Source organism: Cydia amplana, chromosome 11 (assembly GCF_948474715.1).
Source record: "Cydia amplana chromosome 11, ilCydAmpl1.1, whole genome shotgun sequence".
NCBI lineage: Eukaryota > Metazoa > Arthropoda > Insecta > Lepidoptera > Tortricidae > Cydia > Cydia amplana.
Window position 1 is genome coordinate 18,344,545 of NC_086079.1, and position 18,939 is coordinate 18,363,483.

At 40.7% G+C, this 18,939-nt stretch overlaps 1 protein-coding gene and 1 long non-coding RNA gene across 2 annotated transcripts in view; one reads left to right on the plus strand and one right to left on the minus strand.

Annotated features, from left to right (window-relative positions):
- The window catches only part of LOC134652138 (uncharacterized), a 77,544-nt gene that overhangs the window by 47,547 nt on the left and 11,058 nt on the right, over positions 1 to 18,939 (minus strand). The gene's annotated exons all lie outside the window — the stretch shown is intronic.
- Positions 2,873 to 18,939, plus strand: part of LOC134652100 (protein N-terminal asparagine amidohydrolase) — a 63,376-nt gene continuing 47,309 nt past the window's right edge. The window contains exon 1 of the mRNA XM_063507267.1: positions 2,873 to 2,925. The gene's annotated coding sequence lies outside the window, so the exon portion shown is untranslated. The remainder of the gene's footprint in view (positions 2,926 to 18,939) is intronic.

Sequence of the window (18,939 nt, forward strand, 5' to 3'; positions counted from 1 at the left end):
AAAAAATCTATTCACATTTGTTATGTCAGAGATAAAACTTTAAAACAATGTCGGTAAAAGCTTATTATGAGATCGAACAAGGACCTGTTCAACAGATTTTATGATTTTAGCACACCATATACAAATGATTTGAAATGATATCCTTAAAAATACTTAATCATTTATAAAATAACATATCCACCGAACCATATAAGAAGAACTAGACTAGACTGTTTTAACATGATTTATAGAGATATATAAAAAATAGGGCACTAAGAAATGGTTTGGGGCTACCCAACGCTAGTCCGAGAGAATAATGCCGTTTAACTTTATCAAAACGGTCTTGGCCGAAATATATCGTGTAATACCTACAGAGAAATAATAAGTACAATAATATTTGTAGAATCAACACAGCATAATAATTGCCAGATCGCATCGCACCAAATCACAGCAATCTCGCGCGCATTATAACAACGTTTCCTAAAATTACACGTTGTTTCACACGAGGAACTTACAACGCTCAACTGTGGACCTTATCTCTTTACAATAAGGTTTATAATTAGTTAATATTGTATGTTTATGGAAAGTATTTTAGATGCGCGTTTTGGAATAAAAAACGGATACTTTCATGGCCATCACGTCTAATTTGCGTGCGCGATATGCACATCAACCGTGGATGGATTTAAATTGTTTGATGGCAATCTTCGTGGATGGTTGACGGATAGTATTTAAACATACTTTTTAAGCACTAATTATGTTATGTGTTGCGAATTTTATAGAAGTCTCGAAGATGAAGGCGAATGGAAGCTAATAATTACAGATGATCGAGATTCTATTGTAAGATGGATACATAAGTATTTGCGTATAGCCAGGCGTGTCTCACTCCGCGATTTCGTCGCTTTGCTACAGGTAGCTAAAAGTACATCCGTTCCGGCCCCAATTTTGGGGAAAGTGGCGTGGCGCTGTCGCCACCTAGCGGCCATATCTGTGCTGATCGTAACAGACGCGTTTTGTTAGAGAGTGAGTCTTCTGTACTTAGTACTATTATTTATTCTGTGGTATAGCGGGCTTAGTGGCGTATCGCGTATCCATATTACCATTTCAAGTTGTTATCCCGTGCTGCTGTTGCAACCAAAACGCCGATCACAGGTGATAAATAGAATGGCAGATAAGGAATTATCGATTATCCCTGGCTGAGGGCTTTGCGAGTGTCAAAAATGTGTTTAAGAAAAACCGACTAAGTATCTATGTGTGCTATTTATTTTCGGAGCATTCTGCAAAACATTTATCGCAATGAAACAAAAACGCGATACACATACCATGAGTCATCTATTGTGCAGTGTTAGGCACAATATTCCCATTATCAATAACATCGTCCGTATAAGGCACCATACTCGGCGTTATCCTTTAGAGATACTAACAGCACTCTTGACTGACCAGAGGTGTACCATAAGTCTTAGCAGGAAGGTTTACAAATTGTCAGCATTTTCCCGTAGAAATACTAAGTAACAAAAGCAAGACTTAGCTGTAGGTGGACCTTAACCCTTTGGAACAAGGGTTAGGAATTGTCAGTGAATAGTGTGGATGATAGTAACATCGCCGTTTAGATGTGCACGATCTCGCCTTGTTATGATTTGGTTCCGATATAGGAATTTGTTCTACTAAAGTGCTTGTAGTGGGGTTTTATTGGTAAACAGCCAGCAGTATGAGGATTTTAGGGTTATTAGGTTCTTGTGTTATGATATCTTTATTTCAGTTAATTATTTGTATTAAGATTATTTCTAGTGTGCCAGTCTCACATGTACCTAGTTTACAATGTTAATACAATCCCTTGTAAAATAAACATATATGAATGTTAATAGGTAAATCTTGACAAGATTATATTTGGCCCTTATACATATAGCGTCGCTAGGAGCAGCATAATAAGGGTGGACTCAAAATTATGAGGTTTATAGGACTCTAATACTTTCTCATTTTTAGGGTTCCGTAGCCAAATGGCAAAAAACGGAACCCTTATAGATTCGTCATGTCTGTCTGTCTGTCCGTCTGTCCGTCCGTATGTCACAGCCACTTTTCTCCGAAACTATAAGAACTATACTGTTGAAACTTGGTAAGTAAATGTATTCTGTGAACCGCATTAAGATTTTCACACAAAAATAGAAAAAAAACAATAATTTTTTGGGGTTCCCCATACTTCGAACTGAAACTCAAAAATTTTTTTTTCATCAATCCCATACGTGTGGCGTATCTATGGATAGGTCTTCAAAAATGATATTGAGGTTTCTAATATCATTTTTTTCTAAACTGAATAGTTTGCGCGACAGACACTTCCAAAGTGGTAAAATGTGTCCCCCCCCCCCTGTAACTTCTAAAATAAGAGAATGATAAAACTAAAAAAAATATATGATGTACATTACCATGTAAACTTCCACCGAAAATTGGTTTGAACGAGATCTAGTAAGTAGTTTTTTTTTAATACGTCATAAATCGCCTAAATACGGAACCCTTCATGGGCGAGTCCGACTCGCACTTGGCCGCTTTTACTAAAATTGTTACTATGGTTACTAAACGATGAGACAATGTTCGATTAGTGGAATCATTTGTCCCTCGTAGGCCGTTCACCGGCTACGTGCATAAATAATCGTCCGTAATCACTTTTTATCCGCGACACACCATTTAAGCGTTTCTTGATCTCCCACTTACTCGGAATTCCTCTCGTATTTAATTATAGACCTTAACTCGTAGCAATAAGATTCACTTATGATCAAGTAATTGTGTCAACCATGTCAATAACACTTTTAACTGGTTGTTGTGTGGAGTTAAGTCCTTGCAATAAGGTATAAATTGTCAATTAACGTCGACGATGATACCAGAATATTTAAGGTTTATTTTGTTACAGATATCGGTGCTTCGGATCTGATGAGCCAGTGACTTCGTGATATAAATGTAAGTTTAACTAAACGTAAGCGTTAAGTTTTACAAAATTACGATGGAAGATAACTGTACGATTGACCGTTTCTGATTAAGTGGCGGATGCTCAAGTAAGTATTTGTTATGGACGGGCGACTTATGTCTCATAAATCTAGCTGCCGACGTACAATTTAGGTAAGTTACGCTCATATTTTAAAAATACCATCTGCAATAACATGAAATTTGTCATGAACATTCAAGTAAGATACTATATATGGCTGGTGCTAGATTTCGTTGCTTCTAAATTGTACCTAATACTTACCAAGAAAAGAGCGAAAAGAAGGTTTCATACAAAAGTTCTACTCGTCATTCTGTACATACTTACATAATATTGTTAGACGGTCAGTCCGCTTCACGTCCGCTCGCGCGGCAGACTGCGGTGTCAGTGTGTGATCCGCCTAATAGCATTATTTACGCGATTAAAATTCCGAAATAGTGCAATAAAACGGTATAACGTGTCATCGCCTTAATGGACGCCATGTTTATTGGCCGTAAACGTTACTTGCTTTATATCTTATATCGTTCGCTGTTTGCGGCTAATTTATTATTTATGTCATCCTTAGGACAATGTAGAATTATGTTGTACATATTGCTTTTCGTCAAAAACTGCCAGCGAAATAATTTAGCTTTTTTTTTTATTTTGTTGACCAAAATTAAATAAATTACTGACTATCTGAGTCCTCTCTGCGAAATAGGGAAATACTTTTGTGATGGCGAGATAACATTAAAAGCAATATGTATTCAAGGAATGAACAACGACATTTAAAAACATGTCAACTGAAATTTGGTTTGACCTATATGCATACAACACACACTCAAACCAAAATTACGTATTTAAATCGCTCGACGCATTCATAAATTCTTCTATAGGTATTCATTTGTGTGTTCACCAAAATTACTAGCAGGTTAGTAAACTTTTCGGTCTATAGTATGCTGACAAACAATTATGCTGCGGGCTCAGCACGGTTCCATTTTTATGGACTATCACTATGCCCGTCACTTTCGCACTTACATATATACTTGTTAGAACGTGACAGGCATGGTGATAAACGATAAAAATGCTACCGTGCTACTAGGGCTGATCAAAATACATTAATATTCTTGCCGACCAATGTGTGAATATATTGCTGACGTCAATAATACCAGTTGCAATACTTTAATAGCTTTAGGGTCCATTTACCTGCCATTAGCTCGTTTACATACTTACCTTTACCTACTCGATGTCATAAAAACCGTGTCCTAATTCTAACCGTATTTCTAGTTACTGCAACATTGTACTCTTACTACCATCATTTACGTAATCCAACATTATAGTAATAAACACTGGTTTAGCACAGAAAATATCGCAATAAATATCGCAATACTAATGTCTCAGTGATCCCGATCTCATCTGTTATCTAGATCTTATTGTCACGTTTCATCTTATCTGTGTAGTTGTGGGTTGGAGAGGGACGGGGATATTTTATTTTGAAATGTAATTATTGCGAGTTAATGAGAGTAGTTCTGGGAAGGCAATTTGCGAGGATGCGAGGTGGTTGCGAAATTTGCGATTTGCGTCGAGATCGGACTGTATTTGTGGTATTGCGAAGGAATCAAGTAATTCAAGAAATACACTTGAGAAACACGGAACATGAAATACAAAAAAACCTGTTTTCATTGCTCTAGCTAGCAAGAGTCAGACCAAGTTAAGTTGGCAGCGATTTTGATAGCACAGACTGTACAAGTGTTATTTCAAACAATTGCACAGTTTGTGCCAGCATTTCCGCTGCCAACTTAGCTAGGTCTGACTCTAGCCTAGCTAGAGTGTAGTGTATTTGGCCGTTTAAATCATCATCATCCTCCTAGCGTTCCCCCGTACTCTTGCCCTGGTCCGCTTTCCTGCTTTTCTCCTTCCTTTCTGCTCTATCCCGGACATCGTCCACCTAACCCAGTCGTTCAAATCTTTGGCGATAACATTGCGCCACCACTGCGTTGGTTTGCCGTTTGGGCCTGGCAAAGCAAAGTTGCCTACGTACTCAGAGGCTTTCTTTGACATGCCTAAACCATTTCAGCAGATTTTCTTGGAGCTTATCGGCGACGTATCTTATACTCCGAGGCTACGGATGTGTTTTAAATGGCGATTTAAAATGATGATTTTTCTCAATAACTATTAGCTGTGACGGTGTGTCCATATAGCTTTGATTCCCACCAGCTTGCCTAATTTTCAGACAGAGGCTGTGACCTTTCCTCCTAGAGCTCATAAAGAAAAGGAAAGCCAAAATAACTCTATGGACTTACCTATTACCTATCTACAGTATTTTCGAGGCGCCGCCACGTCACTGGAGGATAGTAGATAGACTAGAAGATTTATAAGATTACCTACTGATGAATACGTAGTACGGGTACGGTTATAACTAGGGTTGCCAACTATTTTTTGGTGGAATATAGTATTTTTCAGAACAAGGCATCAAAAATATAGTACTTTCAAAAAAATATAGTACTTTTAGATAAAATACTAAACATAAGTGTAAAATACGTTTAATCGGAAATATAGTATTTTAGCGTACTATATATTTTTCCAAAATTATATAGTACAGAGAGCCAAAATATAGTACAATACTATATAATATAGTACGGTTGGCAACCCTAGTTATAACTAGTCGAAAAGTGACTGGATCACTCATTGCAAATCTGGAGGTTTTGACGCTTAATCGAGGTCTTCTTATAAGGAATTAAGAAGGACCAAAAAATATTTAAAACCTTCTATCCCAGCACATTCTCGTCGTCTTTCATAAACCGTGTTGTATTGTTTTATCAGTAACATCGCCATCCGATTAGACTCGCTGCGCCGGCGCCGGCCCCGCGCCACCTTACCAACATTATTCTATATGCTAGACTAGTCGAAAACTCTTCAAATGACGACCACTATAAAGGGTGACTTATTGTTGCAAAGGAATTTGTAAATAAATTTAATCAAATAGATATAATATATACTTAGTAATGTGCAATATATGTCATAATATTTCTATAACATTTCGGAGGTTACCAATGCATGAAGCTCCCCTACTGATGCTAAGCATACACCGTGGGCTATATAGACGCTTATTGCAACTCCAAACGGGCATGGTCGTTGGAGACCATTTAAAAACCAGTAAACTAGGTATCTGAACCATTAATCAAAACACTGTTTCAGTTACTATGTATGTAACTTAGGTAGGAAAAGCGGGATTTCCTGCCACAAGTCACAAGTATACGTTTTCTTGCTAGGAGATTCCAACTATTACTTGTTTACATAATATTGTAACCGATAACCGTATAAATTTTTTGAAACACGTTTCAAGTCATGACTCGTGACATAATTATAAACTACAGCCTAAATACTTGTGAATGTCAAACACAAGTCTTTATCTTTTCTACCGACAGGTCTAGGCATACTAGATCCGAGCAACGAGCGACACCAAATATCTTGTGAATATTTCACATCATGCGTATATACGCGATTATGCACGCGTCTCCACGCATGCAGCTTATCAAGCTCATTCCATACTCAAGCTTACCTAATATTAACCTTATATCTTTACGTATTAAGTCTTTTTTTAAATATACAAACCCTTTTTGAAAAATCGTACTTGTTTGTTTGCACGTAAACATTATGCTAGTATGTAATTTGTATGATACACGATGTACTGATTTGAGAGGGGTGGTCGGCGATGGCTATTATGTTTTAGTCTCGCTATTGTTTGAGTGAATACTGTAATATTCTATCAGATTATGTGAGATATGCAGCTTTCTCTATATTATCTTTGTGCGATTATTTTCTTCAGATAAGTTGATATTTTGATGACTGACTTAAAAATATCATAATATATTATTAACTCAATAACATTACTTAAAATTTTTGTTCAAACCAAGGAAACTTTCCAGTCTTAACCTAGAAACAATAAAGCGGAAATTCATAGATTATGACTAGTTCAGAATTGAATTTATGGCCGGGTTTTACCGTTAACATGCTGTCTTGTATGCCGTATGGCAAATTGAATGGAAATGAGCATCTAATGCGGAGCTGAATGAATTTAATGTGGTTGTGAGCTTTGTTCACACGCCTTCATGATACCAGTCATATTAGCTTGGATGAGTTATGGCTGACAGACATCTTTAATGGATAAATGGCTGTTGGAATCTTTGTTTGTTTTCCAATTTGTGGAAGACGATCGAACCATCGATTTGGAATATGCATTTTTTTATTTGAAAAGCTATCGGTACCTCACAGAATTGGTTACATTACATTATCACTACGTCAGGATCTGATAATGATAATGAGATAATGGGATTTTTGAGAAATCGAGGGAACTTTTAAAATTTGGTACAGTCAACAAACGGTTACCTCATTTAAGATCCCTGTATTCAAAAATAGCTTTTCTGAGCTAATTAATGTATTTTGGGTAACAGTAACGCACGCATCATATTCTAATGTGTCGCGTCGTTTGTCCCTTTCTGTCGTTATGCCATAGAAAGGGACAAACGACGATCATCAGTTGATTAACTTAGCAAACGTTTATATGAATAAGGGGGTATAGCCCTAATACCTATACGTATGGTGTACCTAATACCATGTGCCATCCCGAACTATTCGACTTATGTGAAGTAGTGATGGAGTTTTTGGTGAACATTACGGATTATTTAACCACTACTCTGCAGCAAGCCAGTGTGCCCTCGCCCTAGCCCGCTATAGTTCGCGATGTGTCGTGTCCGGCACCGCATTATGCCAGCGAAATGCATAACATGCAGTGCCGGATATTAATCTCTTCACTGCCAACTGCATTTCTAACACTCACTTTACAAACCTCGTGTCTTATCCTCTCCCTTCGGAGTAAAATCAACCGTACACCCTTTTAACAAAGTTAGATTTACATTAAAATGTGTATGGGAGATGTGAGGTGAGAATGTCGGCAGTTTAGTTACGGACGTCTCATGCATGTTTTCTGCTGACAATGGGCTTCAAGCCGTGTTCTTGTTCAGTACCGATGTATGAAAAATCGTCACTTTTACAAGTTTTTATTTAACTTGCCGTGATAGTATGTTTCTGTGCAGAATCTTTTCCGCCTGTAATTGCTACTTAAACAATTTGATAATTATTCTGATGTAGAGTTTCACAAAAGAGTTTCACATACTGCAGTCGCAATGTCAGACTTTCCTCCTGTCCGACTATGCTACAATACTTACAATGTATCCCTACTTAAAGATCACCCAGTGTTTTTGTTCGAAATTTGGCCCCGCATAATTACGCCTGACGACAAGCTCTTATGTGCATAGCCGTAGTAAAATAATGGGAAATGTTAGTGTGACGTTAATTATGCAAGCTTTTTCTTGTCTGTGGTTTTGGGTCAGACTGACGTGTGTGGCTTTGACGGCTTTCAAGTGTAAAGCGATGACAATACAATGTAGTGGTGTGGTCTTGACATGGTATTACAGGTATAGTGATAATAGTTTCCATAAGACAACGCTGTAGGTATGATTCCACTCATTTTATGGTTATCATCATCATTGGCCTTAAAGTCTATTGCAGACTATTGAAACAGTGTCAGGTAGGGCGATAACGTTTTTCGTGGCTATGTAAGCCAATACGGGAGCGGCAAACACGACCACAGGCCTGGCAGGTGTTGGACTTATTACTGGTCACTGCCACTCCCCGTGTTGTTTTCCACGCGGCAAACCATCGTGGGTGAAGTTTCCTCTCCACACACACTGCATCGCCTGGGACGCAAACGAAGAGACACAGGGTTGCCCAAGACCTGTGGCTCTCTCTCGGCCTCTTATGGTTATGGATATGACAAAAAGTTACGCTTAGTTAGATGGTAAAATGCCACTCAAAATAGTTTAATAAAAAAGGAACTAAGGTATCTTTTTTTTTTACGAAGTATCTAATCTGTCTGATTTTACAAGAGTATGATGGCGCCACTACTGAAGTGCTATTGGAAACTTTTCAAAATAACGAAATTTTAATACCTATTTAAAAATGAGTTGTCATATTTTTGTATGAGGATAAAACTTTCCTTTTTTTTCGTATCTAAAAACCCTGGGTGATTTCCCTACCCTGTTTCATTTATATTACTATACCTATACACATTTGACAGTTTTAGAAAAGCAATCCTAACAGTCAAAAACGTAGGCACCTAACTAAATATATATTTATAACCTGTAACATGTAATTTACACGCATGCGCGGTAATGCGAAGCTTCAACTAATTACAGTAGAAGATAAAGTATGTTATAACCAACTGCTGCAAAGCAGTTGGGCCGTAAGCGAATCCCAATCAGATTTGCATCTGTAGGTGTAGACTACTCACTCCGCAGTACATGTAGCGTTACCAGTATTTTATCATCATTGGCCGTCGAGTCTACTACAGACTATACCAGTGTCAGGTGGGGCGACATCGTTTTTCATGACTGTGTTAGGGCAATGTGAATAAGACCGAATATACAATTTTTGATTGGGACGACCGTCATAGGGCAAGAACTCTTGAATTTCGCTCAAACGCAGTCAGAAAGGAAGAGCTTCGTTGCTTCTGCTTTACCGACCATATGTAAGTGGAGTGTGTGTATAAACACAAGAGTTAGAAGCGACGAAAGAGCTTTTGTAGACGGACTTTTCTGATCGATGACGGTCTTCGCCACATTGACTAAGCCAATACAGGGACAAACACGACCACAAGCCTGGCATGGTCAGACCCATGAGTGATGGAATGAAACGTTATAATTGCGGCGGCAATGGTCACTCATTTTATCAAGAATATTGACAGATACAGCAGTTGACATCCGAACGTCATATTTAGTCTTGATACTGGTAAAGTCCAAGTTTCTTATACTGATGTAACATATATTACCTATCCATAGAACTTCCTAATGAGTCGTAAAGTTAAGCAAACCAAGCGTTTCAATTAATATGTATGCGTACTTACCTCGCTGGCTGATCATTTCCAGTTGCCGATCGACGGTGTATTGGGTCACCCCGAGGAATGCGGTTACTTGAGACTTTTACTTAAAAATCTAAATATTCTCTGAGACGGTTTATGAGCAAATCTTCAATATTGCATTTAATTAACTTTATTACGCTTAACCATAAAATTGTATTCGAGTGGATTTCTACATCTTTCAGTATTCAAACCGGAAAGCACTTCAATGGGAATCATACTAATCTACCTACTACCATAGAGAAATATAGTAAGACAAGAACGCTCACTCCATACATCAGTTCAGACTATTAATTTCAGTGTCTACATCTAGCATCGAGTAGCGGAACTATCAGTACTGCTACTTGACAATAGATGTAGCAGTACTGATAGTTCCGCTACTCGATGCTCTAGCATTATTAGCATCTATGCTAATAGTCTTTTTGGTACTAAAACTGATGTATAGAGTGAGCACTCTATGTATTTTTTTCTCTATGCTACTACTATCAGGGAGGAAAATGGGGACTACGTTTGTACTGAAAAGTGGTCGTGCACTATACATATATCCTCTTAAGAGGCAACAGGAGTGGTCATTTCTCTATACAAACGTACTCGACTGTTTCCTCCCTGGGTTTTGAAGCTAGAGCAATGATTTTTTCAACACAGATTAATATTGTCAAATGTCAATATCTGTGTCGGACCGTTTTGCTTTTTTTGATATTTTTGTTTTTTAAGGCGCTAGAGCCCTTCAAAAATGGCCAAAATGGCCTAATTGACTATATATGCCGCAATGAGAGGCAAGATATTCAAAACTGATATCAATTAGCCAAAAAAAAAACAAAACGGTCCGACACAGATAATTTCATAATCATTTAGATTTCCAAATTTGGTTACGATTGGTTAAGTTTTGGAGGAGGAAACAGTCGAGTACGAAACCTCGATTTTTGAGATTTTTACGCAGGATTTTTCGCCTTGTCCTTATCGCACTAGTTTTAGGAGCCGCTTCCGTTAGCGCGACGGGTACATATATCAGTGTTGGCCGTAATGTGTAATTCTAATTAACAATTAATCATTTCCATTACCCATTAAATCCGCAATTAGTCAATTGCATTACGCATCAATTTAAATTAAGTTAATTAGAATTGAATTTTGAGACGTTTAATTACATTGATTGTCAATCTAAATTAACGTTTAATGCAATTAAATCAATTTTTTCATAAACTAATAATTAATGTTACTATTGCTTAGAAACTTGGAGCTAGGTATTAAAATTAAAAATAAGCATATGAATACAAGCTTCAGTGAATTATCAGGTCGTGATATTTTAAAATCTGACAACAAAATGACCCTGAAACCTGGCAGTAGGTACCTACTGGAACTCAGGTTTGGTGCAACATAGACACACGCCGTTTAGGCTATTCGACTCGTCACAATGAGCACTTGGGAGAGCAGTACCCAAGATGGAGCTGATGCTGAACCTTGGCTGTACCTAGTGGATCTCAGGTTTGGTGCAACATAGACACACGCCGTTTTGGTCATCCGACTCGTCTTGATGAGCGCTTGGGAGAGCACTAACCAAGATAGAGCTGATGCTGAACCCTGGCAGTACCTAATGGAACTCAGGTTTGGTGCAACATAGACAAACGCCGTTTTAGTCATCCGACTCGTCTTGATGAGCACTTGGGAGAGCAGTACCCAAGATAGAGCTGATGCTGAACCCTGGCAGTACCTAATGGAACTCAGGGTTGGTGCAACATAGACAAACGCCGTTTTGGTCATCCGACTCGTCTTGATGAGCACTTGGGAGAGCAGTACCCAAGATAGAGCTGATGCTGAACCCTGGCAGTACCTAATGGAACTCAGGTTTGGTGCAACATAGACAAACGCCGTTTTGGTCATCCGACTCGTCTTGATGAGCACTTGGGAGAGCAGTACCCAAGATAGAGCTGATGCTGAACCCTGGCAGTACCTAATGGAACTCAGGTTTGGTGCAACATAGACAAACGCCGGTTTGGTCATCCGACTCGTCTTGATGAGCACTTGGGAGAGCAGTACCCAAGATAGAGCTGATGCTGAACCCTGGCAGTACCTAATGGAACTCAGGTTTGGTGCAACATAGACAAACGCCGTTTTGGTCATCCGACTCGTCTTGATGAGCACTTGGGAGAGCAGTACCCAAGATAGAGCTGATGCTGAACCCTGGCAGTACCTAATGGAACTCAGGTTTGGTGCAACATAGACAAACGCCGTTTTGGTCATCCGACTCGTCTTGATGAGCACTTGGGAGAGCAGTACCCAAGATAGAGCTGATGCTGAACCCTGGCAGTACCTAATGGAACTCAGGTTTGGTGCAACATAGACAAACGCCGGTTTGGTCATCCGACTCGTCTTGATGAGCACTTGGGAGAGCAGTACCCAAGATAGAGCTGATGCTGAACCCTGGCAGTACCTAATGGAACTCAGGTTTGGTGCAACATAGACAAACGCCGTTTTGGTCATCCGACTCGTCTTGATGAGCACTTGGGAGAGCAGTACCCAAGATAGAGCTGATGCTGAACCCTGGCAGTACCTAATGGAACTCAGGTTTGGTGCAACATAGACAAACGCCGGTTTGGTCATCCGACTCGTCTTGATGAGCACTTGGGAGAGCAGTACCCAAGATAGAGCTGATGCTGAACCCTGGCAGTACCTAATGGAACTCAGGTTTGGTGCAACATAGACAAACGCCGTTTTGGTCATCCGACTCGTCTTGATGAGCACTTGGGAGAGCAGTACCCATGTTAGAGCTGATGCTGAACCCTGGCTGTACTTAGTGGAACTCAGGTTTGGTGCAACATAGACACACGCCGTTTTGGTCATCCGACTCGTCTTGATGAGCACTTGGGAGAGCAGTACCCAAGATAGAGCTGATGCTGAACCCTGGCAGTACCTAATGGAACTCAGGTTTGGTGCAACATAGACAAACGCCGTTTTGGTCATCCGACTCGTCTTGATGAGCACTTGGGAGAGCAGTGCCCAAGATAGAGCTGATGCTAAACCCTGGCAGTACCTAATGGAACTCAGGTCTGGTGCAACATAGACAAACGCCGTTTTGGTCATCCGACTCGTCTTGATGAGCACTTGGGAGAGCAGTACCCAAGATAGAGCTGATGCTGGACCCTGGCAGTACCTAGTGGAACTCAGGTTTGATGCAACATAGACACACGCCGTTTTGGTCATCCTACTCGTCTTGATGAGCACTTGGGAGAGCAGTACCCAAGATAGAGCTGATGCTGAACCCTGGCAGTACCTAATGGAACTCAGGTTTGGTGCAACATAGACAAACGCCGTTTTGGTCATCCGTCACATCTTGACGAGCACTTGGGAGAGCAGTACCCAAGATAGAGCTGATGCTGAACCCTGGCAGTACCTGCAGGTTCAAGATGTGACGGATGACCTAAATAGCGTGAGCCTATGTTGCACCAAACCTGAGTTCCACTAGGTATAGCCAGGGTTCAGCATCAGGTCTATCTTGGGTACTGCTCTCCCAAGTGCTCATCAAGACAAGTCGGATGACCAAAACGGCGTGTGTCTATGTTGCACCAAAACTGAGTTCCACTAGGTACAGCCAGGGTTCAGCATTAGCTCTATCTTGGGTACTGCACTCCCAAGTGCTCATCAAGACGAGTCGGATGACCAAAACGGCGTTTGTCTATGTTGCACCAAACCTGAGTTCCACTAAGTACAGCCAGGGTTCAGCATCAGCTCTATGTTGGGTACTGCTCTCCCAAGTGCTCATCAAGATGAGTCGGATGACCAAAACGGCATGTGTCTATGTTGCACCAAACCTGAGTTCCACTAGGTACAGCCAGGGTTCAGCATCAGCTCTATCTTGGGTACTGGTCTCCCAAGTGCTCATCAAGACGAGTCGGATGACCAAAACGGCGTTTGTCTATGTTGCACCGAACCTGTTTTCCATTAGGTACTGCCAGGATTCAGCATCAGCTCTATCTTGGGTACTGCTCTCCCAAGTGCTCATCAAGTCGAGTCGGATGACCAAAACGGCGTTTGTCTATGTTGCACCAAACCTGAGTTCCACTAGGTACTGCCAGGGTCCAGCATCAGCTCTATCTTGGGTACTGCTCTCCCAAGTGCTTATCAAGACGAGTCGGATGACCAAAACGGCGTGTGTGTATGTTGCACCAAACCTGAATTCCACTAGGTACACCCAGGGTTCAGCATCAGCTCTATCTTGGGTACTTGTCTCCCAAGTGCTCATCAAGACAAGTCGGATGACCAAAACGGCGGGTGTCTATGTTGCACCAAACCTGAGTTCCACTAGGTACAGCCAGGGTTCAGTATCAGCTCTATCTTGGGTACTGCTCTCCCAAGTGCTCATCAAGACGAGTCGGATGACCAAAACGGCGTGTGTCTATGTTGCACCAAACCTGAGTTCCACTAAGTACAGCCAGGGTTCAGCATCAGCTCTAACATGGGTACTGCTCTCCCAAGTGCTCATCAAGACGAGTCGGATGACCAAAACGGCGTTTGTCTATGTTGCACCAAACCTGAGTTCCATTAGGTACTGCCAGGGTTCAGCATCAGCTCTATCTTGGGTACTGCTCTCCCAAGTGCTCATCAAGACGAGTCGGATGACCAAAACGGCGTGTGTCTATGTTGCACCAAACCTGAGTTCCACTAGGTACTGCCAGGGTTCAGCATTAGCTCTATCTTAGGTACTGCTCTCCAAGTTCTCATCAAGACGAGTCGGATGACCAAAACGGCGTTTGTCTATGTTGCACCAAAACTGAGTTCCATTAGGTACTGCCAGGGTTCAGCATCAGCTCTATCTTGGGTACTGCTCTCCCAAGTGCTCACCAAGACGAGTCGGATGACCAAAACGGCGTTTGTCTATGTTGCACCAAACCTGAGTTCCACTAGGTACAGCCAAGGTTCAGCATCAGCTCCCTCTTGGGTACTGCTCTCCCAAGTGCTCATTGTGACGAGTCGAATAGCCTAAACGGCGTGTGTCTATGTTGCACCAAACCTGAGTTCCACTAGGTACAGCCAGGGTTCAGCATCAGCTCTATCTTGGGTACTGCTCTCCTAAGTGCTCACCAAGACGAGTCGGATGACCAAAACGGCGTTTGTCTATGTTGCACCAAACCTGAGTTCCATTAGGTACTGCCAGGGTTCAGCATCAGCTCTACCTTGGGTACTGCTCTCCAAGTGCTCATCAAGACGAGTCGGATGACCAAAACGGCGTTTGTCTATGTTGCACCAAAACTGAGTTCCATTAGGTACTGCCAGGGTTCAGCATCAGCTCTATCTTGGGTACTGCTCTCCCAAGTGCTCACCAAGACGAGTCGGATGACCAAAACGGCGTTTGTCTATGTTGCACCAAACCTGAGTTCCACTAGGTACAGCCAAGGTTCAGCATCAGCTCCCTCTTGGGTACTGCTCTCCCAAGTGCTCATTGTGACGAGTCGAATAGCCTAAACGGCGTGTGTCTATGTTGCACCAAACCTGAGTTCCACTAGGTACAGCCAGGGTTCAGCATCAGCTCTATCTTGGGTACTGCTCTCCTAAGTGCTCACCAAGACGAGTCGGATGACCAAAACGGCGTTTGTCTATGTTGCACCAAACCTGAGTTCCATTAGGTACTGCCAGGGTTCAGCATCAGCTCTACCTTGGGTACTGCTCTCCAAGTGCTCATCAAGACGAGTCGGATGACCAAAACGGCGTTTGTCTATGTTGCACCAAACCTGAGTTCCATTAGGTACTGCAGGGTTCAGCATGAGCTCTATCTTGGGTACTGCTCTCCCAAGTGCTCACCAAGACGAGTCGGATGACCAAAACGGCGTTTGTCTATGTTGCACCAAACCTGAGATCCACTAGGTACAGCCAAGGTTCAGCATCAGCTCCATCTTGGGTACTGCTCTCCCAAGTGCTCATTGTGACGAGTCGAATAGCCTAAACGGCGTGTGTCTATGTTGCACCAAACCTGAGTTCCACTAGGTACAGCCAGGGTTCAGCATCAGCTCCATCTTGGGTACTGCTCTCCCAAGTGCTCATTGTGACGAGTCGAATAGCCTAAACGGCGTATGTGTATGTTGCACCAAACCTGAATTCCACTAGGTACACCCAGGGTTCAGCATCAGCTCTATTTTGGGTACTGGTCTCCCAAGTGCTCATCAAGACGAGTCGGATGACCAAACGGCGTGTTTCTATGTTGCACCAAACCTGAGGTCCACTAGCTAGATAAAAATTACGGGCGCCTTTATAAAATTACGATATATTTTTGTTAATTGATAATTATCAATAATATTTTTAATTGTCATTAAAAATTGATTTAATTTTTAATGGTTTGTGAAGCATTAACCATTAATTCATTTTAATTTTTAATGGTTCGAAATAAATTAATATTAATGCAAATTGATGTTAATGCGAATTGACAATTAATTTTCCTTCAATGGTTAATGGTTAATTCGAATTAACCTTTTCAATGGTTAATTTTTAATGGTAATTGGGATTAACGTTCGGCCAACACTGACATATATTTACCTAAAATATTTAAATCTCCGCTCCTGTTTCGTCTTAACAATACACTCGAGAAAGAAAGGTCCGGAGCAACTTACAAATTAAGATCATCAATTAATTTAATAATACTATATAGAATCACCGCAGGGGTGTTCAACTGTTCACTGAGACAGCTTTTGAGAATAATGTTGGGATTCTAGATTTAATTTGACGGCGTAAAAAGTATCTTCTTAGGTAAGTAGAAAAGGTATCTTCAGTGGACAATACAATAAAAGAGTTAACAACCTGGATACCTACACATAATGTCATGGTTGTCTTATTTGAGTCTCAAGTCCTGAAAAAATGTATCCAGCCTGAAAGTGTGCAGCGTAAAAATCAGCTTATTCTCTTAAGTTTGCGATGTCTATAGGCATCTGCATCACTTTGCATGATCGCGTGTACAGCGGCGATAAGTGATAACAGCGGACACTTCAGCAGCGCACGCACCAACCATCGATCCGATAAGGTTATGGGAACTAATGGCTTGTTGAGATAGTGTCGATGGAAGAATCACGTCCGTGCGGCCATTATTAATTGACCTGGCTAAGTGCGAGCTTATGGTCAACTAGGTATACTGTGGGTGTATTTTATGTTTGTAAGTTCCATGATTATTATGTGATATCTTGAGTATTCTTTGTCAAGTGGTCATGACATTTGAAAAAACTTTATTTAGATAAAAAAAAATTATCAGCCTAACTTAGTGTCCCACTGCTGGGCAAAGGCCGCCCCTCTTTTCTTCCACTCGACCCTGTCTTTGGTATTTTTCCACCATTTTGGATAGAAAGTTTGCACCCCGGCCTACACCATGGTTCCGTGGGGTTCACTCAGTAACCATTTTGGCACCTTTACCTTTTCGGCCATTAACTTAGTTTATGAGAAAATCATTATCATATTTAATAAGTTCTTTAGATGGTCTTGAAAACGTACGTAAATAAATCGTCCCAGGAATTATATGTTCACTTTCCCACATAACCCTGTAACCTAGAAACTAGCTCCGCGCCAACACCAGGTTATCTCGTAATCAGAGTATTTAAACAAGACGGCACAAAGCACTTTCTTCGAGTTTTCACAATTAGCGGGCTCTGTGCTAATACGTGGACAGAACTCTTGCGCGTGTTGTGAAGGTATAATTAGTACCAAAGCGTTCTGAATAAATTTATTCTTTTCTTCTTCAATTAACATACATACACGACAACCTTACATAACACAATACAAAATCTTAAACATAATAAACCCAGATCCGTGACCGTATTTCCTCGCTTAATGGCGCTATATTTATTCAAACAAAAGCCTGATAAGGTGCATTTCCTGTCAACACGTGCATTTTGGTTGATTTATGACTTACAAAACGCGTGTGACACATTATTCCAGATCAACATTTCACGCCTCAACTTGACTTAAAAAGGGACATTATAGCCATGGAATTAAAAAGCGGCCAAGTGCGAGTCGGACTCGCCCATGAAGGGTTCCGTATTTAGGGGATTTATGACGTATTAAAAAAACTTTACTAGATCTCGTTCAAACCAATTTTCGGTGGAAGTTTGCATGGTAATATATTTTTAGGTATATATTAATAGGTACATCATATATTTTTTTAGTTTTATCATTCTCTTATTTTAGAAGTTGCAGGGTGGAGGACACACATTTTACCACTTTGGAAGTGTCTCTCGCGCAAACTATTCAGTTTAGAAAAAAATGATATTAGAAATCTCAATATCATTTTTGAAGACCTATCCATAGATACCCCACACGTATGAGTTTGATGAAAAAAAAATTTTGAGTTTCAGTTCGAAGTATGGGGAACCCCCAAAATGTATTGTTTTTTTTTCTATTTTTGTGTGAAAATCTTAATGCGGTTCACAGAATACATCTACTTACCAAGTTTCAACAGTATAGTTCTTATAGTTTCGGAAAAAAGTGGCTGTGACATACGACGGACAGACAGACGGACAGACAGACGGACAGACAGACAGACAGACAGACAGACAGACAGACAGACAGACATGACGAATCCATAAGGATTCCGCCTCTTGATGCTGATTGTAGAATTTACGAAGCAGCAGTCAAATTCGTTGACTACTCGGCACTATGCTGCATGTTATCAGTCAGAAATATCCATCAGCTACAGAATGAGAACTACTAGCGGTTAGCCCACTTTACCCCCCTCCACCTCCTCAATACCTTATTGCACATGTAATTCGCACCCCAGGACCCCATAACTCACACGCAGATTTCCCGATATATGCAATTAATAAAGATCTAACGGCTATCTTCTGAACTTAATTGACCATTCCTACACCTTATTTCAAAGAAATAGGGTCTACAAATACCTGCTTAGTTAAATGTTGTTGGTATTTGTTTCCTCCTTAACTGATGACTTATGTGTTTTATAATTGAACGATAAATTGCTCATAGTCATTTGAAAACATGGAAATGTCCACAGGTTGTACGCATTCTCAACTTGTTGATACATGGCATAATATAGTAGAAACTGCTTGTAAAG